Genomic DNA, 17,895 nt, shown 5'->3' on the forward strand with positions numbered 1-17,895 from the left:
CCCATGCTAGCTTTCTCTACTTGCTTTCCTCATGTTTTTTTCTTGGGACCACTCTAATAGGTTCTGGTTCCTATGACTCAAACAAATGGCTCCTGGAAGGTTCACCAATGGATTCTAGGCTCCAAGGTAATATTCAAGTTTCAGTCTTCACCTGTATAGTCAGCAGTGTGTAACCAATTTGATCATTCCTCGTCCTTCAAAAAGTTTTACTAGGCTACTTAGATATCATTTTCTCTTGGTTATTCTACTTCATGACCCACTCTTTCTTGGCTTCTTTGCTAGTTCCTCCTCATTTCAGTAATTGTAATATTTAAACTTCCCTTAGGCTCAGTAATTAGATTTCTCCTCTTCTCCACCTACTCTCCTCCCTAAATGGAGCTCATCCAGTCCCATTAATTTAAATACCATCTATATGCAAATAGCCTCTGCTCAGCCCTTTCTCCTGAACTCCAGAGTCATATATCTGACAACCTACTTGATATGTCCACTCAGGTGTCTACCTGGCAAGTCGAATTTACCATATGCAAAATGGAACTTCTGGATTTGCTTTCTACAATTTTCCCTCTCTCAGTAAATGGCAACTCTATCCCTCCAGGTGTCTAGATAAAAGGTCATGGTGCTTACCTTGATTCTTCTTTTTCTTTCAAAGGCACATCTAATCTACTAGTCAAACCCAAAGGCTACACACTTTAACACTTAACTAGAATTCAGCCACTTCCCACAACCTACACCTCTTATATTATGGCAGGTTATATATGGTGACAAATTCTTTGAGAGCCCTCCCACCAAGAGATAAAGTTTAAACCCCAACCCTGGAATTCTGGTGGGCCCTGTGGCAACTCTGACACATAGAATAGGACAGAAGTGATGCTGCCCCACTTCCTAGATCCAGGCCTGAAGACACTGACAGCTACCACTTTTGGTCTCTTAAGATACTTTTTCCAGGAGATGTAATATACTATGTAAGTAGTCTGAATACCATACTGGAAAGGCCATGTAGGGAGGTTCCGAAACTACATGGAGGGAGAGAGGGATTCATTGATCCCAAGCTTCTTGATCTTCTTTCCGAGACACTGAGCATGCATTTGAAGTGATCTTGGATCCTCCAGAGAAGCTGCCAGCCAAATACCTCCAAATGATCCTTGCTTGCTCCTCAAGAAGCAGAACTGGCCAGATGAAGGCCCCACTTACATGCTTGGCCCGCAGAAATGTGATGTATTATAAAGTGGTTGTTTTTATAAGCCACTAAGTTTGGGGTAATTTGCTCCAAAGTAGTGGATAACTAGGACAATCTTGCTTTCCCAAGGAATCATCACTCTTCTCTTGGACGACTTCAAAGCCTTTTAACTGATCTCTGATCTGATTCCAAGCTTGGCCTTCCCATTTTTTCTTTACAAAGCAGCCACAGTAACTCCTTAACAAATACTGTATCACTCATCTCCTCAAAACCTTCCAATGGATTCCTTCCTAATGGAGGTTGATAACCAGACCTTATAAAGGTATTGATAGCCCTACCTGATCTGAACCTCCTCTGTCGTTCTGACTTTACATCCTACCATGCCTCCCCATACCCACGGCCCTTCAGCCATACTGGCTTCTCTCAAGTTGCTGGGACACACCAAGCACCCTCCCACTGCACTGACTGCTGCATCTGCATTTACTATACCCTCTGCCCAGGACAGCTTTCGTCCCTTGTCACCAACATGACTCCTCCTTTACTTCCATCCATCCTCTGGTTAAATGCCATCATCTAAGAGATGACACTGATGACCATCACCTATTAAATAACATTCCAACATTCCCACTCCAGCAAACTCTATATATCTCACACTGACTTTTTTTCCCCAAACCACGTGACACAGCCATTTATATTACCTATTTACCTCATTTGTTTATTTTCTGTCTCATCCTTTGGTGTATAATTTTATTGCATTGGCATTATTCTTAAAAACTAACCATTTCAAAAACTTGGTTGTTTTTAAATTTATAAAAAGATGATCATGTTTATAATCCTTGGGAATCCATTTTTTCATTGAATAATTTCTTACTAAGATTTATCCATGTCATTGGATTTTGCTACAGGTTATTCATTTAGCCTATGGTATTATTTTGTGAATTCACAACAAATCACTCATCTTCTCTTGTACTCGTTCACATTTAGATGGTTTTCAAATCTGCTACTGTGAATAGTGCTACTATGAATATTACCGTACATGTCTTCATGCACACATGCAAGAGTTTCCAATAGTAAAATATCTACCAGTAGAAAGCCTAGGTGATAGGTTATTTGAATGCTATGCTTTTCCATTAGTCTTTGTACTGGGTCATGTTTCATATTTCTACTGAAAACCCTCTGAGTTTCCTCAGTCCCTTTGTTATACATCTGGACCAATATATTTAACTATGCAGGACGTCTAGTGGTTGCCTTTTCATCATCTATACTTCCTTTCTTCCACTAACTGTACCCCAATTTTCCCTTGATAAACTCACTTTCCATTTCCAGCAGTTCAGGTGGGTGTGGCAAAATCAGCTCTAGGAATGAAACGGACTGGCGAAAGCATCCCCTACATCCCATCCTCTCAACCCACAGTCGTGCATTAAAGACAGCCAGGTAAGCCATTTAGAGACACTTGCTGGAGCTTCTGGGAGGAAGACTTTTATTTCTCTTCTATGGAACTGACTACAGAGGTGCTCTCATCTCCTAGACGAAAGTTATAAGGCTTGTAACCTGGAAACGGAAGAGACCCTGGGGACGCAGGGTCAAGAAACAGCAAGAGAGAAACAAGGTCCTGGTCACACCTTCAGATCCTCATAAGCCATTATCTAAATGGAATGCTCTACCTAGCATTTTATACTGTCTGATCCAATAATCCCTACCACTTTATGTCTTCTTTAACCAGAGTTTCTGTTACATGTCTCATAAAAGTCATAATACATCCCTAATTTTAACTCCAATAGTTCCTTTGCATTAACCTTTCACCTGGCTGTTCCCAGCCAGGTCCCTTTTTCCCCAACACTCCCCTGGCATTTATTATTTTCTACCTCCCATCTAGCACATTCCTGCACTTCAAAGCCCAGCTTCATTCCCATGTCTTGTATGAACCCTTCCCTGATCATGCTGGAACTTCACAGGACCCCGCAGCACTTTTCTGCTTTCCTCTGTGGGGTGACATTCTGTTTTCGCCATCTCTTTTAGAGTCTTATGTTCTAATGGACATCCTCTGCTGTGCTGTAGTATGCTTCTTGCCTCGTCCAACTCATAAGCTTGCTGAGTTCAAGGACCACGAGTTGTATTTCATTATCTCCTCCAAGACCATAAATCCTTATTAAATGAACACACTCTGTAAAGCATGTCTGTGCCTTCTCCATTCTCACTCCACTTTCTCAGTTTCCAAGACGCAAGATTCCATGTTGAATGGAAAACCCCAAAAAGCCATCGCTGTTAAAACTAAAGCAATAAATTTGCCTTAACCCTTGCCTACCAAGTGTCTCTCCCCAGCGTATTACCCTGGATGCTCTAACTGTCTGTGCACCATTCCAGAGTTTTTACAGGTATGAAATTTTCAAGGTTATAAGAGAACACATTTTAAAAAAAAAATAAAGTGCCTTAATGCTCATGGAGGATAAGGTAAACAATCGATTAAAGAAAGTATTTCATGAGTATATAACAGAAAATCTTAGAACATCTAACAAATGCGTATGTATGCATTTTTGAGGGGTGAGGGGCAGAGGAAGAGGGAGAGAGAGAACCTTAAGTAGGGGTTCCCCGCTGAGCGCAGAGCCCAACGCAGGGCTCGATCTCACAACCCTGAGATCACAAGCTGAGCTGAAATCAAGTCGACACTTAACCCACTGAGCCACCCAGCTGCCCCTAACAAATGTTTATAAACATTATAAATAGAAAGAANCGAAATCAAGAGTCGACACTTAACCCACTGAGCCACCCAGCTGCCCCTAACAAATGTTTATAAACATTATAAATAGAAAGAAAACAACCTCTAAAAGCAGGATAGTGATGGGAAGGATGAATGGAATGCGGCTGTCAAAACGTGAGTGAAATGAATGAACCTCACTTGACCCAGAGGGAGGAAAAAAAAAAAATCCATGAGTTGAGAAACCGGACAGGGCACCTGGTATCAAAGCTTTGAGAAGTGGCTGGTGATTCTGTTGTTGTGTTTGTCAGGAGCCGGTGATGACAGCGCTCCAAAAACATTTCACAGTTTTCGTAAAATTAGCTAAATTCATTTCACAAAACTTCTACTCAGATGGTTGTGACAACTTAACCTAGTATATCAAGACAGTTAATGTCTACAAAATGTGTGCCAAAAAAGTATCAGAATCGCTTAAAAAAAAAAGTTTGTGGTGTTGTATGAGCAATCATTGCTGAAGAACATGTAATTCTCACTTTTATATTACCCTGTTCCCTACAAAAATGAAAAGTGCTACAGCCTATATGCCATGCTGTACAACACAGACAATAAATCCACAAATACTGAACAGTGTTTTCTATTCTGAATTGGTTCCCTTGATTAGGTGGTAGAGAAAGTGGGGAGACTGAGGGAGACTATTTCGTCCTTTAGGTTCTTTTTTATACAGAACATTAAAAAGTCATTTTTAGGGGCGCCTGGGTGGTGCAGTTGTTAACCGTCTGCCTTCGGCTCAGGGCATGAACCCGGCATTCTGGGATCAAGCCCCACATCAGGCTCCTACGCTAGGAGCCTGCTTCTTCCTCTCCCACTCCCCCTGCTTGTGTTCCCTCTCTCGCTGGCTGTATCTCTATCAAATAAATAAATAAAATATTTTTAAAAAGTCATTTTTAACCCCAGATGATTGTATTCTGTTTTCTTTTAAGAAAGATCATACAGAGAAAGACAATTATCATATGGTTTCACTCATTTATGGAACATAAGAAGTAGGAAGATCGGTAGGAGAAGAAAGGGAAGAAGAAAGGGGGGGCAAACAGAAGGAGGAATGAATCATGACCAGACTATGGACTCTGGGAAACAAACTGAGGGCTTCAGAGGGGAGGGAGGTGTAGGATTGGGATAGGCTGGTGATGGGTATTAAGGAGGGCACATATTGCATGGAGCACTGGATGTTATACGCAAACAATGAATCATGCAACACTGCATTAAAAACTAAGGGTGTACTGTATGGTGACTAACATAACATAATAAAAAATTTTAAAAAATTGAGAAGAAAAAATAAAAAGATCTTTCTCAAATGTCTCATATCCTTGATCAGAGCCAATGAAAGAAACGTCATCTCTTGCCCTTTGGGGCATGACTGTGTCATCCCCTAAGGAGTTCTAAAAAGTACATCTTGTCTGGGCTTTAGCTCAGCCCCATTGGTCCAGAATCTCCCTGGGTGGCACCTGGAGACCTACCTTTTTTGGAAAGCCAGCTGATTAAGGTCTTGTCCTGGCAACTGCATCCCCCTGTCATCCCTGCACAGTGCCTGGCTCCAAATGCATCAGGTTCTCCGGATTCCCCCACTCTCCTGAAAGATGACTGATATGCCAAGAAGCAATCAACTCACAGCACGAAGCTTATAATCATTTGTCCTATAATCATTTGTCCGGCAGGTAGTGGCGATGAATGTAAGACCACAGGAACAATGAAAGGACCTAGTAAATTCAGTTAAACTAAAACTTGTGTCAGATCATGTTAGAAATCTACCTTGTACCCATATGAAACTCACACGAATGCCGTACATTCTGTATCCTAATCCAAAAGACACAGTGAACCACAGTGGAGATGGGTGGAAAGGAGAGAGGGCCAGCACAAGATAGGGCCTGGGCCAACGTGACAGGTCATTTATCACATGGGACTGTCCTCTAGAAAGTAGTCACTTATCTTAATGATAACCTTCCACCAGACTCTGGGAACGCAGTCTAACTCTAGACGAGTGTGATGGGAAAAGCACGGAGGTAGAAAGATTCGCTGAAAAACTACTGCAAGGTCTAGTCCCTCAGGTAAGAGGCTCTAGTAGACAGGTTTTCAGGGCCTGTCTTAGACAGTTTGCATGCTGTCACAAAATACCATGGCCTAGGTGACTTAAACAGCAAAAAACATTTATTTCTCACAGTTCCAGAGGCTCAGAAGGCTAGACAACACCCTTCCTAGTTTGCAAATGGCCTTCTATCTTCTTGTATCCTCACATGGCATAGAGGAGAGAGGGAACAGGCTCTCTGGTCTCTTTCTACAAGAGTACTGATTTCCTCATGAGGACCCCACCCTCGTGACCTCATCTAAACCTAATTGCCTCTCAAAGGCCCCACCTCCTAATACCCTCACCTTGGGAGTGATGGCTTCCGCACAAGAATTTGGGGGTACATAAACATTCAGCCCATCACAGGGCCCCAGGCAAGCAGATCAGAGCTCAGAAAAAAGAAACTACCCAGTAAGCCAGCAACACAGACTGGATATGAATTCTGTAGGTAAGAGTCTATATCGACAATGGGTAAGACACAGGAGTGCCCTTAGAGTCTTAAATGGCGTACATGAGATATCTGGCTTAGGAAAATAGATTCATTCCTCTATACCAATTTATAAGATATAAGAAATAAAAAAGCATAACACACACGAATCTGATAAGCAGGAAAGACCAAACACAAACCGCTGAAAAGCAGTTTACTTAAAAATTATGCAGAAGCTGATTATGCCTTAGGAACAGAAAGAAAAATAACTGATACAACTCCATGAGACATATAAGAAAATCACTTTTTTTTTTTTAAACCAACTGAAGAGTAATATATCAAAGACTAGAGTGAGGCCTAAGCACAGCAGGGTGCTGGCTAAGTTAAGGTAAAAATGCCTTTCTGATTGAATCCATAGAGAATTGCTTCTAGAATATGTATTGGAAGCAATTCAAGGAACTCTTAACAGCTCCTGCTTCCCAGAAGGAGTGAGAGGCAGGGAGACAGAGAAGAGGCACTCTGTGGACCGAATGCCCTTTTGGAACTTAAAATTTATAGAATGTGTATCTATAAACTATTTAAAAGTTAATGAATTTAAAAAAAAAACAAAAACAGAGAGGAGTGTTCCAGTTTCTCACTTTGTTTTTTATATACACAGATAGAACCGTATTTTGAAGTTAGTGACCAAAACCCTTCCATCAGCAGATGGCACACCTCTGCAAAAGACATTTTTCCAAAGAGTTATAGGGCCAAGAAATTCTCGACTGTTGGTGGAAACAAACTCCAAAAGAAAATATGTAAAACTCAATAGGATACAAAAGCCCATGTCAGTCAAGCTATTGTTTTGGTGACATCCGCTGGAATGGGCAGGGTAGTCACCCACCCAGTCAACCGTGACTTGTTTATACATTTAAACAGAGAACATGCCATGATCCATGTGTGAATAGGCTAAATCAGCCCTGTCAAAAATTTGGGGGGAAAAGCTATTCAGGATAAATTGCAATGTCAAAATACTGTGAAAGAAATCCATTTGTGATGCCATTGCAAAGTTAATTGCACTTATAATAAGCCCAGTACTCAAAACAATGAACTAGAATGATATTTTAGAGGTATCAGTTACCTAGTAGAGTAACTACTCAGGCTTACAGCGCACATTCAAATTAACAATGATACTTCTTGGGCAGCACTCTTCCATCTCACAAATAGTTAAGCGGTGAGAATTATTTATTTTTATTTTAAGTGTAGGCCAGAAATCTGCTAAGGGTCTCATAGGAAGTGGCAGAGAAAGAAGTCATAGTCCAGCTTTATTTCAAATACCTATGATCTTTCCAGATTGCACTGTTATGAATTACATATCCAATCAAACATAGCAGAAAAAGTTCTTTTTGAAACTACTAGTTTTGAAATGGTTCTCTGCGTTTAGGCAAGTTTAATCAGATTATCTAACCTGAATGGACTAGTTTCCACATTTAAGAATGTGGAAACTCAAAATGTCATTTCATCTCAATGCACGTTTAATTACACCAATTTACCACTCTGTTTTTCAAGGTTATACCGCATTTTACTACTTTTTTAAATCCTTTTGCCCCCAGTTAACTTCTATCATACACATAAAAAGTGAAAAACAGCCAACATTTTAGCACAAGTACAAAACACATGCATATAAGTGGATCACAGGTATATTAGCTCCCCAGAAAATATTACAACCCATGTTGCTACTGAATACATCTGGGCCTTTCAACTGTGGATTACTAACACAAGCGAATAAAAATTTTTATGTTAATTTGTACTGCAGCGTGCTGTAACCCGAAGATAACCAAAACCAAAATTACCAAAGTATCAAATGAAGCCTACGTATTTTATTGATGTCATAATTGAGTGTACACAAGCTGTATCTTATTCATATAAAGCAACCACTGAAGTTTCCTACAGAAATTGTGTAAAAACAACTGGAAGATACTGATGTTGTCTCATTTGTTAAAGGGATTTATATATAGGTTTTAAAAAAGCATCACTACCCAATTGTTTCCCAGAAGGATATGACTAATCTTTACTTAAAATTATAGATAGGCGAGATCATATTCAAAGTTACATATGGAACTAACATTAGAGCCTAGTGACAAGATAGCTATTTTGTTTCAAAATTTCCTACGTCGAAAATACAGAAGTAGAGTTAGTATCCTATTTGTAATCTTTTCAAAGGTCTGTTATCTTTCCACACTACGTATCATTTTTATAAAGATAGAATTTACCTCCAAGTCATACCAATTTATGTCTTAATGGTCTTCCAACATTTAGGTGGAAAAAAATCTCAGGGCCATTATTCTGTTTTGTGTACGAATGGATTACCTATGTTACCTTCATTTTCAGCTTTACTGAAGTATAACTGACAAAAGTGTAGCCATTTAAGTGTACAATGTGATGGTTTGGTGTGTGGACACCCTGTGAAAACACTTCCATGGTCAAGTTCATTAACATACAGAATGGATTATTCTACACAATGGTCTAAAAAACTTCTGATTTTTAAATTATAAAATCCAAACAACATGGAAATGCTTAAATAACTTTAAGGCTTTTTAAAAAAGAAAAACAACTCTGACATGGTAAAACGTCTTCTTTCTAAAGAAAAGCTCCCGTCCTTTGTAGTTGACCTCAAACCAACACCCATACCCTGATCCTTATGAATTTGAAATATTTTCTAATATCAACAGATTCCATGAAAAATGAGTTCCAAAATGAGTCTTCCGAAGCACCTACGTACAAGAATCCTAACTTTGAAAAACATGTTACATATTTCAAAGGATGCTAAATAATTTCAAATTGTCAATAATCTAATTATCAGATATGGTTCATATTTCTTTTAGTAAGTATTTAATGAATCTAGACATAATTACATATTACAATCCCTATTTAAGAATGCCAAAGAAACCACAGGAATTATAATTATATATAATCAAACCCTTTATTTTGCATAAGAAAATGAATATACAGAACTGCCAGAGATTTGCCCAAAGTATTAGTCTTAGCAGCACTTTTTTTTTTTTTTGATTTGACACTAAAAGTACAGGCAACAAAAGCAACAAATAAGCAAGTGGAACTGCATCAAACTAAAATGTTTCTTTTTTAAAAGATTATTTATTTGAGAGAGAGAGAGAGTGCACGAGCAGTGGGGGAGGGGCAGAGAGCGNGAACTGCCAGAGATTTGCCCAAAGTATTAGTCTTAGCAGCACTTTTTTTTTTTTTTGATTTGACACTAAAAGTACAGGCAACAAAAGCAACAAATAAGCAAGTGGAACTGCATCAAACTAAAATGTTTCTTTTTTAAAAGATTATTTATTTGAGAGAGAGAGAGAGAGAGTGCACGAGCAGTGGGGGAGGGGCAGAGAGCGAGGGAGAAGCAGACTCCCTGCTCCCACCCAGGCATCCCAAACTAAAATGTTTCTGCACAGCAAAGAAAACAATGAACAAAATATAAAAGCAATATATGCAATGGGAAAAAGCATTTGCAAAGCTTGTATCTGATAAGGGGCTAATCTCTAAAATATAAAAGGAACTTACACAACCCAATAGGAAAAAAACAAATAACTGGATAAGAAAATAGGCAAAAAAACTAAATAAACATTTCTTCAAAAAAGACATACAAATGGCCAACAGGTATATGAAAAGATGCTCAACATGACTAATTTTCAGGGAAAAGCAAATCAAAACCACAGTGACATATTACCGCACGCTTATTGGGATGACTAGTATCCAAAAGTCCAAAAATAACAAGTGTTAGCAATGTGGGAAAAAAGGCAACTCATATTACTTCTTGGTCAGAATATAAATTGATACAATAGATATGGAAAACAGTATCATGATTCCTCAGAAAATAAAAAATAGAACTGCCGTTTGATTCAGCAATCCCATTTCTGGGTATACTGAAAGGAAATAAAATCAGTATCTTGAACAGATGTTTGCATTCCCATGTTCACTGCAGCCTTATTTACAGTAGCCAAAATATGTAGACCTGATAAGCACCCATCAACAATTGAATGGATAAAGAAAATGTGATATATATATGTGTGTGTGTGTATGTGTGTATGTGGCATATAAATTAATATACACACACACAGCCAATGAAATATTAGCTTTTAAAAGGAAGGACATCCTGGGGCACCTGGGTGGCTCAGTTGGTTAAATGTCTGTCTTCAGCTCAGGTCATCATCTCTGGGTCCTGGGACTGAGCCTGAGCTGGGCTCTCTGCCCAGCAGGGAGTGTGCTTCTCCCTCTCCCCTCTTCCTCCCCTCCCCCCTCAAATAAATAATATCTTAAAATAAATAAATAAAATAAAAGGAAAGAAATCCTGCCATTTGCAACAACACAGTTGAACCTGGAGGACGTTATGCTAAGAAAAATAAACGAGACAAAGAAAGACCAAATACTACATAACCTCACTTACATACAGATTCTTAAAAAAAAAAAAAAGTCAGAGAGTAGAAAGGTGGTTAACAGGGTTGGGGGTTCAGGAAAAGACAGATATTAATTAGTCAGATGGTATAAACTTCTAGTTATATTATAAAGAGGTTCTAGAGACCGGAAGTAGAGTACCAGGACTCTAGTCAGTAAAAATGTCCTGTATACTTAAAATTTGCTGACACTGATCTCAAGTGTTCTCAGCACACATACACAAAGGGTAACTACTGAGGTGACAGACATGTTAATCAGCCTAACTGTGGTAATCATTTCACAATGTGTATATGTATCAAAACATCACACTGAATAGCTTAAACATAGGCATTTTTATTTGCCAATCATACCTCAATAAAGCTAGGGGAAAAAAACATAACAAATGACAGGGTCATTTATTTGGAGCCAGGTGTCCTGAAACCCAGTCCTTGTTTCTTTTCATCATATCAGGGTAACAGTAATGATAATGTAAAGCAATTTGCAAACAAAAAAACAAAAAAACAAACCCAAAAACAAACAACAAAAAAAACAACAAACCCACAGACAAAAAAAACAGTTTGAGGAGGAACTGGGAAGTACGAACATATTACATAGATATACGCATGCATGTACCCAGAACTACATGGGTTCTGGCTGAGCTGCTTACTCCACCTTCTCTTTGGCCTTCAAAACACATGCTTTTTTATATGCTCTAGAAGGAGACACGAAAATGGAAATTAAGACACATTTCCATGTTTTGCCATTTAAAATGGATTTTCATTTTAGAAGACTCTGAGTTGTACAACGGTATTGATGAAAAATCTGGTGATTCTATTCAAAGAATACGACTTGGCTGACACACAATTCCTGCCCACGGAAGCAAAAGCTCACCATTTAAAAAAGGAAAATCGATTTTCTAGATGGAAACACAATTATGACAACAGTCAGAATAACATTTCAGAAGCTAGAATTTCGCCATTCCCACACAGGAAAAAAAGTGACTGAGAAATTCAAACTGATAAAACCTTAAAAGGTTACTGCCAGATTACAGCTATAATTTGGGGAACCCAGGAAGTTATTCATTTTATAGATAAAGCCCTGTTAGGAATGTTTGTGGGCTGAATATTCACGTCTCCATCACATTCATTTATTGAAGCCTTAACTCCTAATGTGACAGTATTTGGAGTGGAGCCTTTGGGAAGTAATTAGGATTAGATGATCCCTTCCTAAAATCAAGCTATGTTACAGAGGAAGTAACATCTAAGTGACATTTAGGAGCCCCACCAAACTTTAAACAAGTGTGATGAGATTGGTTCCTAGGGCACATACACTATATTTTGGTTATCACTGCTCGGAATGGCCTCAGATCATGGTTTAACAATAAGTCTACGTAGAATTTTGCAAGAATAAAAGTCTGTGTATGCACCTCACGTGATATCTTCTTTTTTTTGCTAAAGGGAAGAAAATGATTTACCCCTTGGGAATCTGTTATCTTCTTCATGCTTCATGGCATCTGAAGACATTGCAGATAAAGCACACACACAAAAAAGGCAGAAGAACTAGACTGTGTTTTTAGGTACATTAAATAAACAAATTTGTCTTGGACCAACCAGCTGAAATCTCTCCACCATCTATAGAGGGAGAGAAGTAGTCTGAGTTCAGAGTCACCTGGTCCATTCTCTGCACTGTGTGAACCCAGAGGGCTGGACATACTTAGTGAAGACGATGAAGCTGATTAGTTGAGGAGCCAGGCTCACAAGTCAGATTTCCTTACCTGAATTCGAATCTGGCATTCACCATCAACTTGCAGTGGCAGGCTCTAAAAGCCAGTAAGAAATTAGTGCTAGAGAACTTCCTAAGGCACGGCATGCAATGGAAACGGAAGCTAAGGTTACAATGATAATTTCTTTAATAAGAGTCTTCTGCAAAATTTACATTACCCTAAGATCCAATCTGTCTACACTGAGAAAGTTGCAGAAGAAATCTGCACACAGTTTATTTCCACAAGGATGGCCCAAGATTGAGAAACATGCTTTAGTTTTTGCATAAAAAAATACTAGCTTTTCAATGACAGGAATTTCCTAAAATTATTTCTTACTAAAGAAAAACCCCTAAAGCTCCACCTTTGCAGAGCAAGCCATTGCTAGCTCTTCCAAATCCACACGCAAGTGGAAAACAGATTTCTTATTTGCAAGTTCATCTTAAGTGATATAAATGACACAAATTCTGAGGGGTAAAAAGATAAATTCTGTGGTTAAGTGCATGCCTTACAATTTTCGGTTGACTTCAGCCATATTACAAATGTGAACACCACTGCCCAAAATAATACATATGCCTTATTGCCTTGGTTCTCTTTATAATTCTTTGGTATTTTATAGGTCATATTAATGTTACACTCAGTGACTATCAATAAGAAAGAATAAAGCATCCAGTTCCCAATGCAGTCACTTGAAGAAATAAAATGACACTGAGAAAAGAAGTGTTTACCATTAGTCCCCACTGACATCTTCAGTCACGTAATGACAGGAGCCACTAGAAGCTTGTAAAAGACACAAGCTGAATTTCTAATCAGTATAAATTTTAGAGGCTTATGAAGTCTTACTGAAATGGCCTACCTATTGCATTATAGTCTGCTGCTACTGTGAAAGCCACATGTCACTTGGAGTCCCCAAATGCCAGAGGTGATTATGAATTGGGATCTAAGAGGATGTCTGAGACCCACTTTTTGTTTATGGCTCCATCAGCAAGAAAGTTCTCCTCTGGTTCTACATGAGTAAGTAAATCGAACAGATAATCCAGATATCCTGCACCAAACCCCTGTGGGACGCAGCCATTCCTCTGACCAAACATACCTGAATATTTATGATGCATAAGACGTGAGGCTGGCAAAAGAGAAGCTGTTCTACCAAGTCAGAGAATGCACTAGTACTGCCCCTCTGGTGAGCCAAGCAGCCCTGCCAGGATGGCTAATGCCTTTCCATATACTCTTTCACGGACATTAATTCCACATCAACAGCAATTTCTCTTATCTATTTCTATATCCTACCTTTACATGAATGCACAGGTCTTACTTGTTGAGCATGCGAATCTAAAGTGAAATTAAATCACCGGTCAACAGGCACACAGCTTAGTTAGTTAGTCAAGGAGCTCTTCAACCCAGGATCGTCGGACTCTAAGTCATGTGTTCGTTCAGCTTCCTTTTGGGAAGAGGAAACACGGTCTGGAGGGCTGGTAAGGAACAATGAAGATACTGAAATAATCAGGACATCTGCCAAGTTCTGCCCTTCCCTTCTTGAGGCTACACTGCATAAAAAACACAGGTGACCCTTGAACAATGGGGGAGTCAGGGGTGCCAACCCCATGCAGCCAAAAACATTCATATGACTTTTGACGTCTCCAACACTTCACTACTAACAGCCTATTGTTGACAAGGAGCCTTACCAGTAACACAAGCGGCCGGTTAATACATATTTTGTATGTTATGTGTACTATATACTCTATTCTTCCAATAAAGGAAGCCAGAGAAAAGAGAATGTTATTAAGAAAGTCATAAAGAGGAAAAACACATTTACAGTACTGTGCTATATTTATTGGGGGGATAAAAACACCCAAAAACCCTCCTGGTTCAAACCGGTGTTTTTCAAGGTCAGCTGTAATATTAACCACAAGGAAGAAAAGTAATGAGGGTCATGAAGAATTAGGACAAATAACAGAGGGAATACCTATGATCAAGATACGGTGCTGGGTACGTACACAAGTATTAACTACATTCATCCTCTCAATGTTGTTCCTATTTCCACACATGGAGAAACACCCTCTCAAAGCAGCACCAGGATGTAAATCTAGGCCTGTTAGAGTCGAACACGATGCATTGTCACATAGTTGCGTTTGCTGTATACAGTGAGGTGCACTCGCTCCTTCTGGCAGACCCATCACCTCGAGGGATGCGGGAGCTCTTCTTCCTCTCGTCAGAGTGGAAGGGAAGTTTGAGTGCTTTCTAAAATTTCCTTATTTCATCTTCGCTGCCCAGCAAACCCAGAACCTTCCTCTAGCTGGTGTGTGCAAAACAATCAAAAACCCACCATTTGCCACTTAACTTTTGCTTTTCCTTAGTTTTTCTTTCCCATTGTCAGGGCAGCCAAATCATGGCCTTCTACCAAACCTCTTCGAAAACCTAAGAGGTGAGCTATTCAAACCTAATGACCAACTCTATTATATCTTGGGAAATTCTCAAATGTCTTGAGCTTCGTGTGTGGAATTGGTAGTAAGCAGGAAAAGAAGACTGTGTTCTTGATCCTTTTCTAGGGATAACGACAAGAAGGTGCTGAGGACAGCCCGTGCATACCTCCTTCCCCTGGGAACACTTTTATGAACGGCATTCCCTCTGCCCAGCACAGGCATGCTTCCTCTCATCAGTGGTGCACTTGGCCTCACTCTGCAGTTTCTTCTCACAGGGAAGTTTTCTCTCATCTTCCTGACCTTTGTCAAATCCCCTTGATCATCATCCTTTACAAGGCCGATGAGTGCTGCATTATATTCATTTTTATGAGAGATTATATAATTCCCATCCTAGGGGAGAAATATACACTACAGGAGGACAGGGATTTATCCGCTTTTATCCAATACTGTCTCCCCAAATGCCTAGCAACATTCCTATGTGTAGGAGGGGCTCCGTAAATATTTCTGAATTGATTAATTTGCAAATTAATCACCTATGGTTAAGGCCAGACAAAACTGTGCCATGGAACGGAATAAAGTTTACCGGATTCGAAACTTAGTTAACTGGGCCAATGTCCCATCCACAGCTATGTCAGCCGTGACCTACCTTGGCTCCTAAGTCCCCACCGATATGTCATTCTTCTCAATACCAAGAATGCAAGGGTGTATTTTAAAGAATCCATAAGTATTCAGACTCTCCCAACACATGAGATGTTAGAGAAGTACAAAGAAATACAGATCGTGCTTCCTCCTCTCAAAAAATTCCACATGTAGTTGACTAATATGCTGAGAGGAATTTGAGGAAGTGAAAAAGTAGTAACGTGAACTCAAGAGTAACCGAGGGAGGTCACTGAGGCCAGCAGACGGAGCGATGCCTCAGAACAGACTAGGGGCATAGAGCTCAATGCTCAGCCTGAAAGACCAAAAGGGAGAGGAAAACAGAAGAGGAGGTGCTTTCAGGCCAGAGACACAAGGAGAACATTAGCTATTCTGAAGGAAGGGAAGGAAGCCTGCTTGATACCTACAGAGGTTGGAAAAATAGTGACAATATTTCCATTACATAGGGAGATCAGAGGAGTAAAGAAGCGTGAGCCTTTAGGTGATGTGGGAGACCACAACGAGCCACTTCTGATTCTTTTAATGTTTTATTTTTATTTTATTATTTTATTATTATGTTCAATTAGCCAGAATATAATTCTTGACAGTGGAAAGACATGCTGGAATTTAGGTTTTAGGAAGATTATTCTAACAAGTTTATTTTTCAAGGAATAAAAGTAGAAAAACATGCAGGATGCAGGTGTAGGCAATTGGAGGTTGAGGTAAAGAGTCAAAACGCTCTTCTAGAACGGTAACAAATGTGTCTATAGGTGTACGTGCGTGCACGCGTGTGCATGTGTATGGAGAGAGGGCTCAGTTTTTTGTTTTTAACATCAAGTCTCCATGTTTTCGTCACTCCGATAGCAGCACATTTAAACTCGCTTCAGTGCACCGAAATCTAATTTGGGGACTCTCACCTCAAGCGGAGAGCATGGCGGTCACGCAGCGGTTTCTATCGCAGTCTGGGTCCTAATTCTTTAGTCACCTCCTGGCCTATGGCAAGTCAGATGCCACCGCGGTGTGACAGTATCTCAGTCCATGGAAAGATAACATGTGTCAAGCCCTCCCATGTTCCCAGCTCTATTGATAAAAGATAATTCCAGGACAACAGCAAAAGAAAAAGCAGAAGCCCTGAAGGTCAATTACAACATACGACCCTTTAAATTGAAGTTTCTCTGTCAGCCAGCCAGGGCACGGATGGTCTGAAATGACCGACCTGTTATTTTTCTATAGACTTCACAATTTTTCTTTAAAACAACTCTGATTCAACTCAAGTGACACGTTCTCCTTTGACCAGTAATGAAAAGTGCACAATACTTTATCTATTTTCTCGTTACCACTGACTGTTTTATAGACTGGTCCCCCCCCCGCTCCCCGTTTATTACTAACTATAAAATTCCAAGCCTCCTTCACTGGATTTGCTTAAAAAGCTATAACTGAGGGCTGGTCAAACTTGAAAGAGAAAATAGTACAAGTGTAGAGCTTCACAGAAACAAGAGAAAACACTCATGTGTCCATACCTGTAAAATAATGGGCTACACATAGCTCAGGTAGCATTGCTGGATACCAAGAAAGTTAGTGTATTTACGGTTGGTCACTTAGAAAGAGGTGCAGTTCAGGGAACAAAGTGAATGGGAACATCAACCATGTATGTCTACCTGTAATATCTGAAAACAGGATCACACAATCCTCATTTCCTTTTCTGAAATCAAGATGCACAACTTGAAAAGCACCCTTTACCTTCTTCAGTGTCTCCCTGGACTTACCACCATCATTATCAGCACATAGAAATTGAGGAGACCCATCCTAAATCAACAATTTATGGGTTCATCAAAAGCTCTGGTGTTTATAGTCTCATTAGCCAGTATTTTTTTCCATATTACTGAAGTAAGGTTTGATGCAAATTAAAAGAAATAAAATTAAAAATTAAAAATTAAAAAAAAATAAAATTTCTGGGGTGCGTGGGTGGCTCTCTAGGTTGAGCGTCCGAATCTTGGTTTTGACTCAGGTCATGATCGTTTCAGGCATGGGATCTCGTCCTGGGCTGGGCTCTGGGTTCTGCGCTCAGCACGAAGTCTACTTCGAATTCTCTCTCCCTCTCCCTCTCTCAATCTCAAATAAATAAATAAATAAAATCTTAAAAAAAAATAAAGTTTCTCATCCACTGCCTGTGTGCGTGCACACTTTTGTAGAAATTGGTAGATTTGCTCACTGTGCATTTAAATGGATTTTTT

General features: G+C 39.6%; 1 protein-coding gene across 2 annotated transcripts in view; it reads right to left on the minus strand.

Moving 5' to 3' along the window:
* The window catches only part of PRR16 (proline rich 16), a 186,774-nt gene that overhangs the window by 91,473 nt on the left and 77,406 nt on the right, over positions 1–17,895 (minus strand). The window contains exon 1 of one of the 2 annotated variants that reach the window (XM_034655913.1): positions 5,387–6,561. The exons of the other annotated variant lie outside the window; for it this stretch is intronic. The gene's annotated coding sequence lies outside the window, so the exon portion shown is untranslated. Of the gene's footprint in view, positions 1–5,386; positions 6,562–17,895 lie in introns of those variants that run through there. 2 annotated transcript variants of the gene reach the window in all.

Source organism: Ailuropoda melanoleuca, chromosome 3, assembly GCF_002007445.2.
Source record: "Ailuropoda melanoleuca isolate Jingjing chromosome 3, ASM200744v2, whole genome shotgun sequence".
NCBI classification, from domain to species: Eukaryota; Metazoa; Chordata; class Mammalia; order Carnivora; family Ursidae; genus Ailuropoda; species Ailuropoda melanoleuca.